This window comes from Talpa occidentalis, unplaced genomic scaffold, assembly GCF_014898055.3.
Source record: "Talpa occidentalis isolate TD23 unplaced genomic scaffold, MPIMG_talOcc4v2.1 talOcc4.13, whole genome shotgun sequence".
NCBI classification, from domain to species: domain Eukaryota; kingdom Metazoa; phylum Chordata; class Mammalia; order Eulipotyphla; family Talpidae; genus Talpa; species Talpa occidentalis.
In genome coordinates, this window is record NW_023601322.1 from 45,299,597 (window position 1) to 45,317,640 (window position 18,044).

The 18,044-nt window shown below is 39.3% G+C and overlaps 1 long non-coding RNA gene across 1 annotated transcript in view; it reads right to left on the reverse strand.

The window, feature by feature from the left end:
• Positions 1-690: 690 nt before the first annotated feature.
• LOC129145603 (uncharacterized) overlaps positions 691-18,044 on the reverse strand; it is a 34,355-nt gene continuing 17,001 nt past the window's right edge. The window contains exons 2-3 of the long non-coding RNA XR_008551393.1: positions 6,119-6,216; positions 691-739 (exon numbers count right to left, since the gene is read on the reverse strand). This is a non-coding gene — a long non-coding RNA (uncharacterized LOC129145603). The remainder of the gene's footprint in view (positions 740-6,118; positions 6,217-18,044) is intronic.

Consider the following 18,044-nt stretch of genomic DNA (forward strand, 5'->3'; position numbering starts at 1 on the left):
AATAATGACTGATAAAGCTGTTATTTTAAAAGTAAATAATTTCCATTTTCATTGCTCTGGATGAATATGCACTATGAATTTCAAAGTAAGAAAGATAAGAGACTAATATTCTCATGCTATTAAAAATACCCTTCCTGTATATATACTGTGTTCCCAAAGGCAGGTGGGTGGGATAAATGAGGGGGGAGCAGAGTTTCTTAGGGTTTTTTCCTTTTTGTATTATTGCGCTAACTGGAAGAAGCCTATGCACCTTTGTATTTTTGGAAGTAGAATTTTCCAGGAAGTTTAAATTTAAAAAGGTCAATGACCTAGTACATGAGAAGCTAAGCCACTAGGAATGGGTGAATGAAATATTAATCATTATAGAGTGCATGGCTGTGGAACAGGAATACTTCATAAAGCAGAGTGAGTAGAGAGAGGAATAGTCTTAAGGGCCTGGTGGCAAAATACTCCTTTTTGTTCTTGGCATCTCATTAAGAAAAGCACTGCTTTAGCTGATTGTCCCCTATAAGCCATAGAACTAGATGGCAGGCTCTTTCTAAGTGCTTTTGTTATGTGAGAACCATTTCTAGAGTATAGTTTCAAAATGATTAGCACAAAGACTCTTGAGAAGCAGAATTCTCAGTTGGATTCAATTTCTTTCCGTGTCTTGGGTAGTAAAATCTTGTGGTGAAGAGGAAAGTGGGAAGAAGTTCAATTTTGTCTGGCGACACCCACACCTGCCGGAAGCATTTGTTTCCTGGGAGGAGAAAAGACACCACCACTCTGAACAAAATCAGTTTTCTGCAATCTGGTTCACAGATGTGAAGAACAGGGCATTCACAGAAAGCTTTTTCATTAGCTAGCTGCTATCATTAGCATAATACAATCTAATAAATGCTAATTAATATTGACATGACAGCATCCAATTCACTTTCATACTTTTTCTCATTTATTGAGGTTATTTTAACTTTTTCTATGGTATGAAACAAGTTAAATTGTTAAAGAGCAAGTTAAATAGCAGTAACCAAATTAAATTGGATTGCCCTGGGTTCACTAGTGGAGCTACTCATTTTTGCGTTCTTCTTGACTAGGATTTTATATTAAGCAATGCATAAAACAGGTATGCAAATGTAATTCTTTTTAATGAGTGTTTTTTTTATTATTTTTATATATTTATTTTATTTATTTATACAAGCACTGGGTACAGTCAGAAGCATGGGAGGGTGAGAGAATTCACCAGAGCCAGAGCGGGGAGCAGAACAGGCAGAAGGATCGAGGTACACTGCTGAGGGGAGCAGCAGGCAGCAGGAGAGTTCTGCGCGCCATGTGGGACCCTCCTCCGGTAGCCGGCGAGCAGCTGGGGATCGAACCGGCACTGCAGACGCTGAGGGCAGCTTCACAACCCAGCGCTCAACCGTTGCGCCACCAGGGAGGCCCCAAATGTAATTCTTCATTGTCAAACTTGTGTGTATCTCCTAAGAATGTTTTTATTTTTTAATTTTTTAAGTTTTTTAAAAATTATTAAAAAAATATTTTATTTATTTATACAAGAGCTGGGGTACAGGCCAGAGGTGCAGGAGGGTGAGAGGATTCACCAGAGACAGAGCAGGGAGCAGAACAGGCAGACGGACCAAAAGCACTGCTGACGGGAGCAGCGGGCGAGACAGGAGAGGTCTGCTGCGCCATGTGGGTATCTCCCTGGCTGGCCGGGAATCGAACCCGTGCTGCAGAGGCTGTGGACAGCTTCACAGTGCCAAGCTCAACCTGCTTCGCCACCGGGGAGGCCCTCTAAGAATGTTTTTAAAGGAAACACTTCTGGAATTGTAGGCTTAATATTCCTTGAATTAGAAGTAGGTCCTTTTTTCAAGTTGGTAGGTAATATTGATAAGAATCCAGTTAAGGTCAGTTATTATTTCACTCAAAATTAGAGTCTGCAAGCATGCAGATTGGGGGGTACATCAGGACCCCCAAACTTGTATGACTTAAAGGGACCTGGCCATTTGCGTGCACAAAGACAAAACATATTTAGTGTGAAAGAACATTAATAGAATTAGGGTACATAGAGAGAAAAGAATTTTTCAATAATTTTTCAAAATTTTTCAAAAATATTTTTCAATATTTTTCCAATAACTCACCCAAAGTGAGCCATCCCCTCATGGGTAAATGCCCAGCCAAAGAGGGTTGACCCAAAGCAAGGCCGCTGAGGCCCAAAAACTTGCCGCAGGTCTAAGGCAATTCCTGGCAGGGAACCATAGGAAAGGGGCAGAAGAGGGCTGGCAATTCTGGGATGAAAGCAACGAAGTCAAAGTGCAAATCAAGCTAAAGGCTGCCATACTCAGCTTCCCCATGTCTCTCACCGATGTGTCTCTTTCCAGTGTCTCTACGTGTCTTAGCTCCTCATGTTTCCTTCCAGGACCGCCAAGTGCCTGGTGTGCACAAGTGCTTCTCCACATGTCCACCTCTTGTCTTTCCCGTGTGTGTCTCTTCCCCTGTTCTCTCCCTATCTCCTTTTGCCTCTCTGTTCTATGGCTTTACCTGGACACTTAGCTCCACCACTTATTAGGTGAGGCAGAAGAGATGCATGGAGATATTTAGATTAAGATATTCAAGTGGGCCTCCCTGGTGGCACAATTAGTTACGTTTCAGCACCATGAAGCAATAGGCAGCTTCTGCAGCACATTTCGATCACTAGTCAGGGAGCAAGCCGCATGGCACAGCAGACTTCTCCTAACTCACCCACTACTCCCCTCAGCGTGTATTTCAGTCCTTCTGCCTGTTCTGTTCCCCACTCTGTCTCTGGTGAATCCTCTCACCCCATCCTGCACCTCTGGCCTACACCCCAGTTCTTGTACACATAAATAAATAAAACAAACAAACAAAAAAAAGATATTCAAGTAAGACTTGGACTTGAGTTTGGTTTTAATCTTCAAATTTCAGAATATTTTCCATTGTTACTAGTTTTTGCTATTAGTTTTTTTTACTTTTTATTTATTTATTTTTTAAAGACTTATTTATTTATGCATACAAGAACTGGGGTACAGGCCAGAGTTGTGGAGGGTGAGAGGATTCACCAGAGACAGAGTGGGGAACAGAACAGCAGATTGACTGAAACACACTGCTGAGGGGAGCAGTGGGCGAGACAGGAGAGGTCTGCTGTGCCATGTGGGTACCTCCCTGGCCAGGGATCAAACTCTTGCTGCAGTGGCTATGGATAGCTTCATCAGTTGCGTCTTAACCCCTTGTGCCACCAGGGAGGCCCTTAAGTTTCTACTTTTTAGTGGTTAAACTATGATAAACATAGCAGTTAAAATATATAATGAAAAACATCTTTGTTCCACAGATGTTCCCTTATTCTCCTCCCAAAGGCATCCTCTGACACTAATTTCAAGTACATTCTTTCAGAAAAATTCTATGCATATAAAGTACTCATATCCCTCTTCTCCTAAAAGCCCACAAATGACAGCATATTAGACACACTTGTTCTGTCCCTTCCTATTTTGCTTAATAATATATCTTAAAGATGATCTGATATTAACACAGTGTTTGCATTCTTTATAGTTGCCTAGGATTCAATAATCTCTTTAAATAAAACTCTCAATTATTCCTCAAGGATTTATGATTTTATTTATATGAAAAGTCAACAATAGATAAAAACACCAACATTTTGTTCTTTTGAACAATGCAGCAATTAAAAAAAATCACACATATGTCATTCTGCACGTATATGATTATATCTTTTAAATTACCAGAAGTGAAAGTTTTCACTTTTAATTTTGGTTTATAGGAATTGTTCTTGCTTGTCAAATTTCATACTTATTATTACTATTTAAATATGGAAGTTGAAAAGGAGCAGAAAATAGTCCATCACACAGATTCAATCACTGGTAATATTTCAGTCTGTTTCTTTCCAATCTTGTTTCTTTTTTATGGGTTTTGGAATAAAATAGTCCAAATCTTTGCCCTGTTGATGTTTAGGTGTATGACTTTAGGGAAATTATTTATGATCTCCAATCCTTAGTTTCCTCATCTATAAAAAGGGGAGTATCTACCTGTATTTGTTATGTGAGTAGGTGGGAACACAGGAAATGACAGTATATTAATTTATTATTTTGTATATCATGAAGTTCATACATTTTTTAAAATAAAGAAACCTGCTAGTTGGCTTCAATTTTTTATACCATGTTTTAAAAATATTATTCAAGATTATTTTAACAGCTACAAAATATTTCTTACTTATTTCACCATTCCTCTATTGTTAAGCATTTAATTTATTTCATTTTTTGTTATAAATAATGTAGTAAATATTGTGAATATAACTTTATCTGCACATCTTAAAATTTTCCCAACATAAATCTTTAGCAGTAAAGGTGGAAGTGCATAGTAGTCTCTTTTAGAAACTCATATTTACTAAGGTATAATTTATAATAGTATAAAATTCACAATTTTTTGTATTGAGTTTTAAAATTCCTGATAAACATTCACAACCATGAACCCACCACCATAATCAAGACATACAGAATATCCAGCACTAGGCAATAACTAATCTAACTTTCTTTCTCTGTGGATTTGTCTATTCTCACTCTTTACATAAATAGAATCCTAAAATATGTGGTCTTTTGTGACTGGCTTTTTTTACTTAGCACAAAATTATCAAGATCATCCATATTACATATATCAGTATTTTTCACACACTTCGTTGTAAAGAGATGCTGTATTTTATTATTCCATCAGTTGATGGACACTGGATTGTTCGCACAGTTTGGTTATTATGAGTAACACTGCTATGAATGTTCATGTACAGGTTTTTTTTTGGGGGGGTATGAAGAGACATGATGTCATTGGTTTTGATTGTATAACTAAGAGTAAAATCTCTAGGCCATATAGTAATTTATGTTTAACATTTTAAGGAACTACCAAACTGTTTTTGAAGGCTGCTGAACATTCTCACAAGCAATGTATGAGGGTTCCATTCTTTCTATATCCTTGCTAACATTTGCTATTACCCATCTTTTTATTTATTAATATTATTATTATTATTGTCATCCAAATTGTATCTCACTGTGGTTTTAATTTGTGTTTCTCCAATGACTATGACTGAAGTTACAGGTCTCCCAAGAAACAACCAATAGGATATTGCTATATCTATATATCTACCTATTTATCTCCCTCCCTTCTTATCTATCATCTATCCATATGTCTATCTATCTATCTATCTATCTATCTATCTATCTATCTATCTATCTATCTAAAGATTTTAAAGAATTGGCATACATGATTGTGGGCTGGCAAGTCTGAAATCACCAAGGCAAACTGGGCGGGCTTCAACAGCCTGAAAAAGTTGACACTGCAGACCTGAGTGCAAAGGCAGTCCGAAGGCAGGATTATTTGCCCCTCAAAGACCTCAGTTTTTTCTCTTAAGGCTTTCACTGACTGGGTGAAGTCCACCCACATTGGGAGAATAATTGGCTTTACTCAAGGCCTTTTGATTTATAAGCTAGTCATGTCTCAAAAAATACACTCATAGCAACTTCAAGACTGCTATTTGTCTACAAACAGGGTACTACGTCTTGCCAAGTTGACATATAAAAATAAATACCACAGCCCACCACTTGTCAACATGGCACCCATACTTATTTCTCTAAAGCATTCATCATCTCCAAGTAAAGACAGAGACAGGATCACTCAATCAATTCCCAGTGAACCAGTTTGTAGACTCATAAAACCTAGACTGAAGGATCACTTTGAGGAAGACTCCATTACACTGCCAAATTTTATACTGTTAATCTTTAAGTTATTCTTTCCCCAAAGAGACTTGTTACCTTTTGCCAAGGTGACTGTGCACAGGGGAAAAGGAAATCATCAGAATTTTCAGGGATTATTGAGAACAGGCTCTGATCTGACACTAGTTCCAGGAGACCCAAAATATCAGTGTGATCCACCAATCAGAGGTTGAGTGACCATCCGATGGCTTTTCCCCAACTCCAGAATGCATAATTGCAATGACATTTCAACAAGTTTTACAATTCCCACTTTGGTCTCCTGAGCTGTGAAATGAGGGCAATATAGTAGGAAAAGACAAGTTGAAACTACTAGAAATGTCTCTACTTAGGAAAATAGTAAACTAAAAGCTACATACCTGGAAGAAATATTGTAGAGATTTGTGCCATTATCAAGGATTTGAAGGATGCAGAGGTAGAGATTCTCACCATACCCCACTCAACTCATATTTTCGGCCTGTGCAAGAAACAGATGGATCTTGGAGAATGGCAGTGGATTATTACAAGCTTAACCAGGCATCAACTTTAATTGCAGCTGCAGTACCAGTTGCAACTGAACACTTAATCATGGGCCACTAAGTGATCTTGTGACCTGCACTACCCATCATGAACTGGGCATTGTTTGAACAACCAAGCCATAAAGCAAGGTGTGCAAAGCAGCACCACGTCACCAACTTGAAATGGTCTCGAGTTGAGATTGGTCTCAAGCAGTTCTTGAGGGCACATGTAAGTTACATGTAGAAGTGACCCAAATGCCATAGTCTCCCCACCTTGGCTCACCTCTCTTGGCTTCATGACTCATTTCCTACAATCAGATGACACAAAGAGAGAAAACTTGGGTTTGATTTATGGATGATTCTTGTTAGAGTTTTGATTACTTGGCCCAGAACTCTTCTGCTTATATAGATCAAGTAAGACTGGAGTACTTCCTATCTCTTTCTCTTCTAGGAATGTCATGATAAATTAGTCAATCCTTAGGTCTCTTGAATCAGTCCATTGTGATTCTGCCATGACTCTGTTGTCCCTTGAGGTGACCATGCCTATCTTGCCTTTGGTAAATAAGAGCATCACTTGGCTCTGCTATCCTAGGGCCCAATTAACCCCCACTGCACAATTTGATGGTAGCAGTTCCCCTATAGCAGGACATAATGGATGTGAATTTCCAAATTAAAAAAAATTTTGCTGAAGATATTTTGAAAGTTAAAACTATGTTATCCTACTTCTAGTAGTTAAAGAGCATTCCAATTTGTATTCTTGCTAATGTTTTCTCCTTTTTTTCTAATTAAAAAATTATCCTTTCTGATATGTATATATAATGTATAGTATATGATAGTTTTAATTTGTATTTTCCTATTTATTAATTGTATTCAATATTTTCACATTATCTGTTGGCCATTTGGGTAGACTCTTTCATGGAGTGCCCATTCAAATGCTCTCTCCATTTTTCTTTTTTTTCTTTTTTTAAAGATTTATTTATTTATGCCTACAAGAACTGAGCTACAGGCCACAGGTACCGGGGTTGAGAGGATTCACCACAGACAGAGTAGGGAGCAGACCAGGCAGATTGACTAAAATACACTGCTGAGGGGAGCAGTGCGTGACAGGAGAGGTCTGCTGTGCCATGTAGGTTAACTCCCTGGCCCGGGATCAAACTCGTGTTTGATCATAGTGCTGTGACTTAACCCCTTGTGCCACCAGGGAGGCCATCTTCTCCATTTTTCCTTCTTAAAAATTGACTTGTTAAGATTTAAAATTATATATTCTAATTTGGGGAGACAATTGACTTTACAAATAAGTTTGAGGTGATGAAAATAATGTTTAAATCAACAAGTCAATGGTAAAATAAGAAAGCTTACATTTCAAGCTACACCATACACAAACTTTCTATATACTATTTCTACTGTGTCTTCAGGGCTGTGGGCTTACAGAAAGCATTACATAAAGGACATAGCAATCTTTGTGAAAGTTAGGATTTCAGCACTGAACAATTATATAATTTTGGGCAACATAATAACTGGCAACATAATAACTGGCAATATTAGATAAATACTTTATTTCAGGCATTAATGCTAATGCATTTACTTGTATTACAATCTTCCTGGTCAGTAAGGAAGATGAGGAGATGAGCTGAGAAACATTAAGAAACTATCCTCCATGAAAGATACTAATAATTATAGTTTTGTGATTTAAACATAGATCTCTCTACTTCAAAACTCATGCTTATTAAAAATAAAATTATGTATTCTAAATCCAAGTTCATTCCTACACATGTACATGTTTTTAATAAGTCAATTATCTGTCATCCATACAAGAATAGGACTGGTTGAAGATTCTCTGCCCTATCCCTTTGGTATATTTGGCCATCGTGGCAGAAAAACAAAATGCTGTAGTTTTGTAAGAAATGTCGTTATCAACTAGAGAAAAATCTTCCTGTTATTTTTCTTCAACATTATCCTCAAAATTTTTGGCATCTTGCATTTCCAAATAAAATTTAGAATTAGGTTAAAATTTTCATACAAAGGAAATAAGCTAGCATTATTTATTGAGATTATATTGGAGAGACCGGACTTCCTTAACTTTAATTTTTAATTTGAAGTCCAAGTCTGAAATCTATTAATCCAAGTCTTTAATTATTTATTTAGGTGTCAATAACTTTTCTTTAGATAAGTGAAATAGCTTTGCACATTTTTCATTTGACTTATCCCTAAAAAATTGATGTATTTGATGCTATTTTGAATTAGGTTTTTTTTTTTTTTTTAAGATTTATTTATTTATGCATACAAGCACTGGGGTACAGGCCAGAGGTTCGGGGGGTGAGCGGATTCACCAGGGACAGAGTGGGGAACAGAACAGGCAGATCGACGAGAATACACTACTGAGGGGAGCAGCGGGCGAGACAGGAGAGGTCCGCTGGGCCATGTGGGTTGCTCCCTAGCCGGGGATAGAACTCATGCTGCAGGGGCTGCGGACAGCTTCATAGGTTGCGTCTTAACCTCTGTGCCAGCAGGGAGGCCCTGAATTAGTTTTCTTAAATCATATCTTCTAATGTTTATTGAGGTGTGAAGTAATACATTTGAGTTCCTGATGATTTTGCTAAATTCGAATAGTTTATCTGTTTATCATTTTGGATTTTTGGCATGCATTATTATGTCAGCTGCAAATAACTTTTGTTTTCTTTCCTAATCATTGTACCTTTTCTTTATTTCATTTATTTGTTTGTTGCATTACCATACTGGCTAGAATACTTTACAATGTTAATTTTAAGTGGTTAGGGTGGCTCCTTGTCTGTTTCCCTATCTTAGAAGGATAGAGTTCTTTTACTGTGAAGTATGGTGTTTGCTATAGGATTGTTGGTACTCTTTATTTTTAAAATTTTTTTTTTGTTATATCCAAAAGGCAGGTTTATATAAAAAGGGAGAGGACAGTAAAGTACACTTGTATAGACACAAGCCCTGCAAGAGATGGGTTTGCTAAAAGGGAGGCCTGCATAGGCACAGGCGGGTAGTCTTGGGAAGACAGCTGCCTCTGCTGCTTTGCAAAAGGAGAAGGTCAGTGAAGAGAAGCACCTGCATGGTCGCAGGTGGGCAGGAGGCTGCTGCTGCTGCTGCTGCTTTGCAGCGGTTAGATGCTGGCAACAACGAACACCAACACAGGCACAGGTAGGCAGGAAAGTTGCTGCTGGTACTCTTTATTTTTTTTTTTTTTTTTAATTTTCTAGAGGCATGTCTTATTTATTTATTTATTATTTGTTTGTTTGTTTGGTTTATACATGCACTGGGTACAGTCAGAAGCGCGGGAGGGTGAGAGAATTCACCAGAGCCAGAGCGGGGAGCAGAGCAGGCAGAAGGACAGAAGTACACTGCTGAGGGGAGCAGCGGGCAGCAGGAGAGGTCTGCGCACCATGTGGGACCCTCCTCCGGTGGCCGGGGAGCAGCGGGGATCGAACCGGCTGCAGAGGCTGCAGGCAGCTTCGCAACTCAGCGCTCAACCGCTGCGCCACCGGGGAGGCCCTGGTACTCTTTATTTTATTAAAGAAGTTCTTTTCTGCTAGTAGTTTGCAGAAAGTATTGACCCTGGATACATTTCCCTGTATATTTTCCTATGACTATATGTTTTTCCCCTTTATTATAAAATGAAATGAATTGTTATTACTTTTGAATGTTAAAACAACCTGTGTTCTTGGACTAAAACCAATTGATTTGGAGTGAATTACCATTTTTACATAACTTGGATTTGATTTTTAAACTTTTTTGTTTAGGATTTTTATGTTTTTTATTCTTCTTCTTCTGTGTTTTTTAGAAGTATTGACTATCCATATTACTTGCTTTTATTACAACTTCCCCAGAACAACAATAATTCATTCTTTTTCCTAATAGATCTTTTTGTATGAATGAAAATATTCTCACCAGCAATTCACTGAATTGTATCCCCTCAAATTCCCTCAAAATTCATGTTGAAAGGTCATGTTGAAAGGTCAACCCCCAGAGTGCTGTATGTGGAGAGAGGGTATTTATGAGATAATGAAAATTAAATGAAGTCATAAGAGTGGGGCCTTAATGCAATAGAACTGGTGTCCTTATAAGAAGAGGCATCTTGGGCCTCCCTGATGGTGCAAGGGGTTGAGCACAGCACTATGAAGCTATCCACAGCCTCTGCAGAATGAGTTTGATCCCCCGGCCAGGGAGCTACCCACATGGTACAGCAGACCATTCCTGTCTTGCCTGCTGCTCCCCTTGGCAGTGTACTTCAGTCAGTCTGCCTGTTTTGTTCCCACTCTGTCTCTGGTGAATCCTCTCACCCCCGCCCCCACCCCCACACCTCTGGCCTGTACCCCAGAGCTCTTGTATGCATAAAATAAATAAAAAAAAGAAGAGGAATCTCTGTCTGTCTCTCTTTCCCCCCAGTCCATCTCCCCTGCCCGCTTTGCCTGTACAGAGGAAAGGCCATTTGAGAACAGAGTGACAAACAGCTATCTATAAACCAGGAAGAGAGCTTTCATCAGAGATCGATTTTCTGGCACTTGATGATGAAATTTAGCCTCCAGATCCATGATAAAATAAACGTTTGTTGGTTAAATTACCAAGCCTGTAGTATTTGTTTTGTTATAGCAGCCTGAGCAGACTAAGACATTGCCTATATCCCATGAGGAGTGACATAAAATCCCACCCATTACATATCTTTCTCTGGGTGTTGTTAATTATTTTTCTAGCTAGCTTATTTACAGTCCAACCTGAATATTTTATAATGCAATGACTAAATTATAAAGTTAACAACTATGAAAGTTCTTTATACCAAGTAATAAAGTTAAGGAAGATGATGGAAAAAAAAAATTTAAAAATGTAAATTAATGCACTACATGCATTTGCCTAGCTGCTACAATCCTCATTTCTATTACTGGATGCAAGGCTATAGTTTATACTTATAACTTCATTTTTCCACCTTCCAATTCCATGGTTCCTGGGCTCCCAGCCAGCACCTAAGATAATTGGGAATGCTTATTTGATGGAGTAATCTGAAGTTTATTTCTGAAGGGCCTGAGTTTTTAATGGTTCTGTCATTGTTGGGTTGTAATAGTTTTCTGTTAACCTCTATTAATGAATAGGGAAGTAGTACGAGGTACTCCAGAAAAATCTTCTCACTTCCAGACATTACCTGATGCCATTTCATAACAGAAATATTCCTTCCATTTTCATGGTAAGCAGAATCACATTTCCCAACTAGTACAGTCAAGTGAGGACCCTGAAATGACCAGATGGTAGTCTCAGCTTCCAATATATCCTTTACATGTCTAGTGGTGGAAACATTCTTCCCTTGGGACCTAAAACCATTACCAGCAGAAGTCAAATGTGTAGAAATTTGAAGCAGAAATTCTGGGAATAATTTATCAGGTTTAAGAGTGAGAGAAGTCACTCCTCATCATTTGCTGACCCATTTATTATGACAATTACAGAATTTGGCATCATATATTGGGTACTATCTCAAGGCATATAAAATAGGATAATGTCCAATCTCATACAATTTTGTCTCTTATTGCACCATACTGAATCTTTAGGAGGCTACCCAATAATGTTCTTCAGCTAAATGCTTCTAGGAATAGAGTATATGGTAAGAAGAGTAAATTTTACTACTGCTCTTCCCTTGCTTTTAATAGCTTTTCCTCATCAGAAACAATATTTTGTGGAATACTCTAATATGAATAAGGTGTTTCCTGTTTCCATCAAAAATATTTGTATTTGGGGAAGATAAAGTCAATCAGAAAAGACTGCAGTGGTGATTGCTACTTCAATGTAATGACAGCTATGTAAAGCACATTAAAATTATAGGTAACATGACACCATCAAAGGACCAAAATACTTTTCCAGTAAGTAAACCCAAAGACATGGAAGTCTGTGATTTACCTGATAAAGAATTCAAAATAACTATTTAAAGGAAGCTCATTGAGCAATAGGAAGCAAAGTAAGATTGTTCAATGAAATCAAGAAGTCAATGAGGGCCTCCCCGGTGGCGCAGCAGTTGAGCGATGGGTTGCGAAGCTGCCCGCAGCCTCTGCAGAGCCGGTTCGATCCCCGGCTGCTCCCCGGCCACCAGAGGAGGGTCCCACATGGCGCGCAGACCTCTCCTGCCGCCCACTGCTCCCCTCAGCAGTGTATTTCGTCGGTCTGCCTGTTCTGTTCCCTGCTCTGGCTCTGGTGAATCCTTTCACCCTCCCGCGCTTCTGACTGTACCCAGTGCTTGTATAAATAAATAAATAAATCTAAAAAAAAAAAAAAAAAAACAAGTCAATGAACAAAATAAAAGGTTTATCAAGGAGATAGAAATCATAAAACACACCATAAAAAGAAAACTTGAAGCTGAAAATACTAAGGATAATACTCACTCCTATCTTATAAGGAATTAATATCCAAAATACATTAAGGAACTCATATAATCAATAGCAATTAACCCCCCATCTGATCTTAAAATGGGCAGAGGATCAAAATATTGCTAAAAAAAAAAAAAGGCATCCAAATAGCCAGCAGGTACATGAAAATATGTTCAACATCACTAATCATCAGAGAAATGCAAATTAAAAGCACAATAAGATATCACCTCGCACCTATTATTAGACTAGCTATTATCAAACATTAAGAGATAAATATTGGTGAGGATGTGAAGAAAAGGGAAGTGTTATGCATTGTTAATAGGAATGTAAATTAGTGCAGAAATCAGGGAAAGCAGTATAGAGGTTCCTCAAAAAATTTATTATTTATTTTTTTAATTTTTATTTTTATATTCCCCATACAATTGCAACCCCCTTATTTTGACCCCAATCCCTCCTTTCCCCACCCCACCCCCATAGTGTGTCTCTGGTTCATAGTTGTTTGTTGATTTTGATTTTTTCTTTCTTTTTTTTTTTAATGATTTTTTTTATTTATTATTCAAGCACTGGGTACAGTCAGAAGCGCGGGAGGGTGAGAGAATTCACCAGAGCCAGAGGGGGGAAGAGAACAGATAGACGAAATACACTGCTGAGGGGAGCAACGGGCGTGGCAGGAGAGGTCTGTTGTGCCATGTGGGACCCTCGCTGATAGCCAGGGATAGAACCAGCGCTGGAGAGGCTGCAGGCAGCTTTGCAGCCCAGCACTCAACCACTGTGCCACCAGGGGAGGCCCGATTTTTTCTTATAGTTATTCTTTTTCCTGGTCCCTTATTTGAGTGAGACCATCCAGTATTTTTCTTTTTCTTTCTGGCTTATTTCGCTGAGCATGATCCCTTCCAGCTCCATCCATGTTGCTGCAAATTGCATGTGTTGATCTTTTTTGAATGCTGAGTAATATTCCATGGCGTATATGTACCACATCTTCTTGATCCAGTCATCTATTTTTGGGCATTTGGGTTGTTTCCAAAGCTTAGCTATTGTAAACAGTGCTGCTATAAACATAGGGGTGCAGGTGCTCTTTGGAATTGATGTTTCTGTGTCCTTTGGGTAAATACCTAGGAGTGGAATTGCTGGATCATATGGAAGCTCCATCTTTAGCAGATTGAGGAATCTCCACACAGCTCTCCATAGTGGTTGGACCAGTTTGCACTCCCACCAGCAGTGCAGGAGAGTTCCTTTTTCTCCACATCCTCACCAACATTTGTTGTTGCTAGTTTTTTTAATATGTGCCATTCTCACTGGTGTAAGATGGTATCTCATTGTAGTTTTGATTTGCATTTCCTTGATTACAAGTGATGTTGAACACTTTTTCATAGGCCTGTTGGCCATTTGTATTTCCTCTTTGGAGAAGTTTCTTTTTAGCTCTTCTGCCCATTTTTTGACTGGATTATTTTCTTTGTTTTTGTTGAGTCTCATCAGCTCTTTGCAGATTTTTGTGATCAGTCCTTTATCATTAGTGTTGTGTGCAAAAATGTTCTCCCAGTTGGTGGGGTTTCTCTTTGTTTTGGTTATTGTCTCTTTTGCTGTGCAGAAGCTCTTTCATTTGATGTAGTCCCAGCTGTTTATCTTTGCCTTCACTATCACTGCTTTCCTCAAAAAATTTAAGATAAAACTTTCATTAGACCCAGCAATCCCACTTTTGGGTCTATAAGAAAAGGACATGAAAGCGAGAGGTCAAGAGACATCTGCTCACCCATTCTCACTGCAGCATTATTTACTATAGCCAGGGCATGGAAACAACCTAAGTGTCCAGTGAGTGGATAAAGAGAATGTGGTATTTATAGAATGAAATAATTTTCAGACATAAAAAGAAGGAAATCTTGGTATTTGTGAAAACAGAAATGGACCTGAAAGGCATTATATTAAATGAGACAGAAAAATAAATAACGGTATGATCTCACTTACATGTGGAACCCCAAAAAACTGACCTGAGAAAAACAGAGTAGAGTAGTAATTACCAGGGTCTGGAATAGTAGGGAAACTGGGGATATGTTGGCCAAAGTATACAGTTACAAGGTGAATAAATTCTAGGCTTGTAATGTTCAACATGACTATAGTTAGCACTATTGTATTATATAACTGAAAGTTGCTAAGAGACAAAATCTTAAATATTCTACACACACAGAAAAGGTAGTTATGTGAGATGATGAGGTTTAACTTATATTGGTGTGGTAATCTGCCACAATATACGTGTGGGTCAAATCATCATGCTATATGCCTTAAACCTGCATGCCATGTCAATTCTCTCTCAAATCTGGGGGAAATTTTTTTTCAAGATTTATTTATTTATTTATTTATTTATTTATTTATACAAGCTCTGGGTACAGTCAGAAGCTTGGGAGGGTGAGAGAATTCACAGAGCCAGAGGGGAGAGCAGAACAGGCAGACTGATGAAATACACTGCTGAGGGGAGCAGCGAGTGGCAGAAGAGGTCTATGCGCCATGTGGGACCCTCGACCGGTGGCAGGAGATTGAAAAGGAGCTGCCTCGCAACCCAGAGCTCAACCACTGAGCCACTGGGGAGACCCTGGGGGAAATTTTTTTAAAAGAAAAGGCCTATGACAACTGTAAGAAACTAAGCAGAGAAAAAGAAGCTCACAAAAAATTAGAAAAAGCACCCCATCAAATGGGGAGAAACAAGAACAGTGGGCATTGTAGCAGCTAAGTAAATAAAATATTGCTGCATGGGGTCTTGCTGCTCCAGCCAGGTAAAACACTGGCAAGCAGCTAAGAAAAAGGGCCTCACACCATGGGGCCAAATTTCAAAGAGCCTCACACCGTGGGGCTGAAGAAAAAGGGTCTCACACCATGGAGTCGAAGATTTCCAAAGAGCCTCATGCCATGGGGCTGAAGATTCCTTGTGCCTTACACTGTGGGGCTGAAGATTAATCTATAACCTATAAGCATCCCTTTGTTGTTTGTTCTTGGTCATAAAAAGAGAAAAACATCTCAGAAAATACATTGGGCAATAAAGTATATGTATAAGAATATTATAAGCACATGGCACAGAGAAATAATACCTGCTTAAAAATCAAATACTGTAAATTTGGCCTGCCTGACAATGGGAAAGAGTTTGTTATACATGAACATGCCTGACAGGCAATCCAGGACAATGATTATAGTAAGTCCTTCTTTTGCTTTTTTAGAAGTTTCTTAGGAAAGTTTTTAAATGAAGTTAATTGTATTAAGGAGTTTTCTAGGTAGAAAAGTTCTGATAGCTGAGAAGCAGCTGGTCTCCGGCTGAAGGCCAATGAATAGAAGAGTCTTAGGCTTTAGCTGATAGGGGTGTACTGGCGGCTATCAATTGTCTTAGGTAATTGTCTAGCTGAAATAAGGAGTTTTAGTGTATGGCTTAGTTTTTTATCTATTAACCTTGAAGGTTGCCTTCTGGCTGAGAGCATGTAGTAGCCAAAAGTCCATGGGAATAGAATACACTGATTGTTTCTGCTTTGCACATGCTGATGTCATCTCATTGCTTGCAAAAAATGAATAAATAAAGACCTGCTGAGCCCCTCAGTAGAAGATATTTGCACTCATCGAGTGTCAGTGTTTCCTCACTACCTCATCCCCTTCCCCTCAGCCCTTAAGTTTTCGCCGACACCGTCTCATCCTTTCAGGAACCCTTGACACAACATTTTGCCGAAAGCTGGTCTGCAGCAAGTGGCACCTGAACAGGGACATGAAAGGTAATCCTTCTTTCCTTTTCGGGATGGCTAGGATCTGCTCGTGGGTAATGCGCATACCCCCCCTGGAAAGACTAAGCAGGGTTAAGAAGAGCAGTAATTCAGAACTAATAAGGCACGTGGGTGTCTTATTATTATTGAGAAGTTATGGGCCATGTTGAGTCTAGGGAAAGAGGACTCTTTATTAATATAATTAAGTATACACTTGCTAAGAGGGGCCTTAAGACCTCTCATGCACAATTGGCTAGTTTCCTAAATTTTGTTGAAATGTGTTGTCCTTGGTTTCCAAGGGATGGTGCTCTGGATATAAGAACTTGGGCCAGAGTAGGAGAGGAAATGACAACCTATTATACTCTCCATGGACCCAAGAAGGTCCCCATAGATGCCTTTTCATTGTGGGGTCTGCTACAGGATATGCTAGATCAAGGGTCTAAATTAGAGAAAATAAATAAAAAACTCAGAGAATTACGGCTGCCTGCGCCTGGTATTTCTTTATCCATAGAGGACATCAAAGAGTCCTCGACTGACAGCCCTGTATTAACAAAACAATTGCCTGAACAGATAGGTCATTTTTGCCTGGCTGGAGGCAAAATGAGGGGAGCAGCGGGCAGCAAAAGATGTCTGCGCGCCATGTGGGACCCTTGCCAGGCAGCAGTGGATCAAACTGGCGCTGCAGAGGCTGAGGGCAGCCTCGCAACCCAGAGCTCAACCACTGCACCACCAGGGAGGCCCTGGGGGAAATTTTTTTAAAAGAAGAGGCCTATGACAAACTGTAAGAAACTAAGCAGAGAAAACGGAGCTCACAAAAAATTAGAAAAAGCACCCCATCAAATGGGGAGAAACAAGAACAGCGGGCATTGTAGCAGCTAAGTAAATAAAATATTTTTTTAAGATATATTCATTGAGGTAATGTTGAGTTACATCACAGTATACACCTTAGGGGTATAGGTTTACACCTCTACAATTGCATGTTATTCCACCAAACCCAACACCAATTACAACACAGAGTCACTAGATAATGAGGAATGATTGATATGGCAAGAAGGAGGTCTTTGACCTTGGCAAAAGCAGTTTGGAGGAGTGGTGAGGGTGGATCCCAACAGGGAAGCAGTGGGCAGAAATTTGGAGGAGGGGAAGTAGTGGACAGTCGTGGTCAGAGTGGAATGTGTGAAGCCAAGCCAAATTTCCTAAGTTAACTTTGTAGTTCTTCCTCTACTCAATGAATCCCAACTCCCACTTCAAACCACCCCCCCCCAAATTCCACGGAAATTATTTGTGGTGGCAGTGACCTCTTAAATCCTAAAATTAGGTGATATACTTCCTAGACATCTTTCATCATATGTTTGCTCAGTCACACCCCACAGCCACAGACCTTTTTGGGCTCAGCTGGGTTATTGTGGGTAATCTCCCAGTTGGCTTCCCTACTGCTAGTCTTGTTTGTGTATAGGTGTCTGTGAGACCCATTTCCAGTTGGGGTATCTACAGGCTTCTCTACATCAACAAGCAATTTTTTAAAAAGATTTATTTATTTATGCATACAAGAACTGGGGTACAGACCAAAGGTGCAGAGGGTGAGAGGATTCACTAGAGGCAGAGTCGGGAGCAGAACAGGCAGATCTACTGAAATACACTGCTGAGGGTAGCAGCAGGCGAGACAGGAGAGGTCTGTTGCGCCATGTGGGT